We start from the raw sequence: 5,609 nt of genomic DNA, 5'->3' as shown, positions 1-5,609 counted from the left end.
TTTTGCTTTTGCACTCATTTCAAAATCTAGGTCATTTGCTACAGTTTGATCAACAATTTCAGTTATCGTTACCAAACTTTTACTAAGGAAATCTGTAGAGAAATTTTTTGGGTTTTTCGTTTTCAGAATCACTATCTTCCAGTTCTACATGGATTCTTTGTTCTGCGTTCTTGAAGGTTGTCGTCGATAAGACGATAAGACCAGAAACCTGCGGTAACGCCTCAATATCCTGTTCATCTACATCTCCTAGTCCTGCTGTATCGATTAGGTTGAGTTTGATCAACCTATCGATACAGCGATAGGCTCTTCTTGTTGAGAATTCTTGGATACCTTCAGCCATAACTTCTTCCACACTTTGTTCATGCATTCATCAGTTAATTCTTGCCAAGTGAAGTCAATATTGCCTATGGTATTCATAATGTTATGTTTTTTCCAAAATTGCATCAAACAAACATAGATTTAAAGAAAGTACACCTTTTTGCCACCTTTTTCTGATTGGTTTGTGTTCATAAATAATTGTATTATGTATGAATCAATAAATGATGCGATAATTTAAATCAGCATAAATTTTGAGCTTTTTTTTTTAGGCTTCAAGAAGACGGCATTATATCGAATCAGCGTTAAGCAGGATCTTACTGTATTTATATATTAAGAGAGAATATATTATGTAGATTTATAATTACTTCTAATGTAATAAATAAATAAATACAACTTTTATGTTTTATTGAATAAGGATAATTGAAGATTTTGGAAAGTTGGAAGATAAATCTATATTAAATAAATTTTTGATTCCTATATTACATAAATTTAATTGAATTAGATTTATTAGCTATTTCTTATATAATATAACATGAAAATGCTTAAATCATTGCTACAATGACTAAAAATGCATTTAAAAAATAATAAATATCAATTTTACTTTTATAGAATTAATATTAAGTGTGTGAATTTTTTATAGGTATCACATAATGACATTTGTCAATATTATAGCAGTCTCATGGGGTATAACAGTTTAGCAATGTATAGTCATCTTTTCTCACCACTTGATACAAATTCACATTTGTATTCTGGAAATCCTAATATAAATTTTCCTTATTTAAACTATAAGGTAAGTGAGTTATTACATCAATAATTAAATATAATATTATTTATTTTCACATTAAATAAATTTGTATTATAGTCTATAATTTTCCAAATAAAAGATACATTACACTTTTATGTTTTGTTATAAATTAGAGCAGCCATTCTCAACCTTTTTTCACACATGGTCTTCTTATCACAGATAATCACTTTTTAACAATCCATAATGTGGAGTTACAAGATTTTATGGTGAAAATATGGAGTAAAGTTAAAAAATATACGGTTTCACAATTGGCGACCATTCGATATGCCAATAACACAATGAAAAGTTTCAATAGTTCTTATCTTCCAAACTTGTCCTTCAAGAAGGCAGATGAGCAGTTGTCTAGCTATGGCACTTTCTTTGGCTATTGTAGAACATAGTTGGCGATACAGATCCAAAGTCGAATTTCCTGCTTCCTTGTCAACCTTATATAGTTGTCAACAGCTGTCGGCCAACCAATCAGCAGCTATGCTAGTCATAGCTCTATTCCAGGTCCGCCACCTTGTGTGATGTTTTGCCAACAGTCTCTTCCTTGAGACGCATGTGCCACCAATTTGAATTTAACCAATTGTGTTCCTCAACAGCATTTGTTATTTTTGGCAGCATTTGTTGCCAGTTCAAATTGACCAATCATGTTCATTACATGATATTACCATGACATGGAATTTCTATTCTCATGGAAATTATAAATATTTTTCTTATTTTAATAGGCTGTATTATCTACAATTGACTAAACAATGAAACCAAGTCAACTGCAATTAACTTGTTGGCCATGCTAGTCTATTTGATTATTTTTATTTTTTTACATTTTCTACATATTTTCAATATTAAATTGTTCGTTTGACTTAATTTGTGTAAAAATAGCATACAGGGAATAGCTTTAATTAATATCTTTAATCAGAAGTTAATCATTAGAATTATATGTGATATCTGTTTTTTCACTTTATTTTTAATTAGCTGAGTTTGGGTATTACACATTAAACTACATTTCTTACAAACAAAATTACAGAAATTTTTATTGAAATACTAATTGTTAAATTACAAATAAATGGGAAAAATAAAGAAAATAAATTTTATGTAAATAAATTTATTTTCTTCTTTATTTTTCCCATATAACATTTATAAAATTTCTAGGTATACAATATTTTTTGAATAAATATCTTCACAGTTAGGTATCTTTTCTTGTTCTGAAGAATGAATTTAAAATTTTTCATTTTTCTCTTGTAAGAGTTGTTTTTTGTTCTGGCATCATTTTATATTATTAACAAAATGTATAACCAAATTTGTTTTTCTTCCATTGTAAGAATAATTTAAATCAATAAACAATTTGAATTTGAATATTATTAACAAAAAGACAATTATAAATTAAATTTTGGCCATGAGGATTAACATCATTTCATTTAAATAAAATTAAAAAATAATTGGAAATCAATGAAAGAATATCATCTCAAGAAAGTGGTTTTATACTGGGTAGGGGGATGGGCTGGAGCGGCAGGTAGGAGTGTTGCTGCAGCAGGAGTAAAATTGGGTTTAATTGGGCATAATTTTGGTTCTAATTATTTAAAATGAAATTAGACAGTAAAAGAAATGTATAAGGTCTAATCTACATTAAATAAGCTTAAAAATGATGTATAAAACAAATAATTCATACAGAAGTACATTAATGAATTGGAAGTAGATTTTGACTTAATGTATTCTGTTTGTATACAGGATATCCATAGATGTTTGATACACTTTTAGGACTAAAATATGAGGAAACTAGAAAGCATATCCATATATAACTTGTATCAGTGAAAAATCAAACTCAAGATTTCAAAATTGGCAATATTATTTATCTTACTACCAGGATTGTCTATTTTCAGAAATTGCATATCATTTTGAGAAACTTTTGTGTGATTGAGTGAGCAAAAACAAATTCACACATCAGTGTTCAGCAGGCCTTCAGAAAGTTTTTCAAGGATCCCATCTTCTCAAGCATCAATTCAAAGATGGTTTGACAACTTTTGAAAAGCAGGGATGCATTTGTAAAAATGAAAGTACAGTAGAGCGTCGTTTATCTGAAAGCTGGTTATCCAAAATGTCCGTTATCCGAAAGCATTCCAGTTGGCAAATTAAAATTTTCACTAGTGCTGTGGCACTGCAATCTTCGGCTATTTCTCAGGCTACTCAAATATTTTACGTTTTTGATACTAAATTAACATCTGAAGTATAATTTTTTATTGTTTTTATATTTTTCAATAAATTTATTTTGTTTGTACAAAATAAAAAAATAATTTTTAACGATACAATAGTCTTCGTTAGGCTTAACGTTGACGAAAATTCAACGCGAAGCGACACGCAACAGAGAGAAATTTCAACATGGGATAAATTAATATATTTTTTCGTATATGATTCGTTATCCAAACCATCCCAGTCCCCAATTGATTCGGATAAACGACGCTCTACTGTAGTGACATTCTTGTATGATTAAAGAGTCTGTAGAACACTGTCAATGAAATTATCTTGATATGCTGCAAAATTGGTTAATGCCACAGAACATGATAACATGTTCATCTTTCAACTTGTTGGAAGGTCTTTTCATTTTCACTGGACAAATTCCTGAAGACCATGCTATCAAACTGTTGAATTGAGAGAGCTAGAGTTGTAGATGATGAATGAATGAAGTGGCCACCTCATTTTCCTGATTTCACTTCATCTGACTTCTTGAGTTATTTAAAGAAAAAGTGTTTGTGCCACCTCTATCAATGGATATTGATGAATTGAAGTTGAGTATTACTGGAACTGTAAAGACAACTGACAGGAACATCTTAGAATATGGAATTAATTAATACATACTGTAATAACCTAGGAAATTATGAAAAATCCTGTTAAATTAAAAAAAAAATTGTATCTAGATATAAAAAGAAAATCATTTTCTTCCCTGTAACAGGGCTTACCATTAATACAATAAACAATATTATTTTATTAGTTTTTTTATTAATAAATGCATTTAAATGTTTTTCTTGCAACATAATTTATAGTTTAATTTTTATCTTTTATTAAGTATTAAACATTGTCATTACATTTATTGTTACAATTAATTTACATTAAAGCTATTAATTTATTTATTAGACTGAAATGAATTATCATACTAGTTCTGTATTGTCCATTGCTATAATTTCTGTTAGTAATTTTTGTAATAGTTATAGAAATTAGAGTATATTACTATTTATGAAGTAATTACATTTACAAAAATATTTACTTATCTAGTTTCTGTTTTAACATCAAATTGATACTTTTTATTGAAAATATTTATTTTCTTTTTTGTTGTTATTAAGATTTTACAAATATATATTTATGTATTATTATTAATCACTAATTATTAAAGTTTTAAATAAATGTAAATAGAAAAGTTATTAATAATAAAATAATTTATTTGAAAATAATTTGATACTGATTTTCTTCAGAATTAAATTTAATGTGATAATTATATACCTCGTTCATATAAATATCAATATTTCTTTACTCACACACATTAGTGCTGGCAATAAAATCAGTTTTTGGTAAATCTAATTAATTGGTATTCAGGAATCAAGGTTTTAAAACCAAAAACTCAAAATCAATTTTGAACAGGCAGTGAAATCAATATCAGATGTGTGTTTACTTGCCTTTTTTGACTTTTAGTTGGCAGTAAAGTATGCTTGGATTTAAGATAATTCCACTAACTGATACACTAAAATTTTCTAGTAGTATAGCATTACAGTTTGTGACACCAATCTATCATTGTTGACTTTTTTTAAATAATGCCATGTTCCATGCAATGCTTGTATTTAAATTTTAAAATTAGAATTAATGCTGGTATAAAAACTATTGTGAATTAATTTTAAAACAGTACAGTTTCCCCAAATGCTGTTTTCTTTGATGTTGATAAGGATTTATCAACATCAAAGAAACACATCTCTATTTGGCAGAAATAATGTGCAATACAGGCATATTTGTGAATTTTGACTAATATTAATTCAGCGGAATCTGGTTAACTCAAACCATGATAACACAAAGTTGCATTTACTCAAAGTCACTTTCTTTCCCCAATTGCCTAGCATATGTTAAATCAAATTATTTAACTCAAACGTCCTCAAAACTTTTAACTCAAAGTCTGAATTTTTTTCCTGACTGATTTCAGTTAAACAAGTTTCATTGTATTAATAAAAATGCAATAATAAAATATTAATTTTACTGAAATCAAACTGATTTTTAAATCTGTTTGGTAATCGATATTTAAAGTCCAATTTTACCAAAACTGGTTAACTGATTATGAGAATTTCTGGTTCTTGCCAGCACTAACACATACAAACAAATACAAAGTTATTATGTAAAATACAAAATCTTGAAAATATATTTATTAAAAATGATTTAATTGAATGAGACAAAGTAATTTTTTTTAAATATATGTGAACGTTCTTTTTGATTTAGTGATTTAGCATATCAAATATTTTACGTTTTTGAT

At 27.5% G+C, this 5,609-nt stretch overlaps 1 long non-coding RNA gene across 1 annotated transcript in view; it reads left to right on the top strand.

Annotated features, from left to right (window-relative positions):
• LOC111622996 overlaps window positions 1–2,327 on the top strand; it is a 10,379-nt gene extending 8,052 nt beyond the window's left edge. The window contains exon 4 of the long non-coding RNA XR_002756374.1: window positions 2,317–2,327. This is a non-coding gene — a long non-coding RNA (uncharacterized LOC111622996). The remainder of the gene's footprint in view (window positions 1–2,316) is intronic.
• The last annotated feature ends 3,282 nt before the right edge of the window (window positions 2,328–5,609 follow it).

This window comes from Centruroides sculpturatus, unplaced genomic scaffold (genome assembly GCF_000671375.1).
Source record: "Centruroides sculpturatus isolate CEXI.00-Female unplaced genomic scaffold, Cexi_2.0 scaffold343, whole genome shotgun sequence".
Taxonomy (NCBI): Eukaryota; Metazoa; Arthropoda; class Arachnida; order Scorpiones; family Buthidae; genus Centruroides; species Centruroides sculpturatus.
This window is presented reverse-complemented; position numbering and strand designations above follow the sequence as displayed.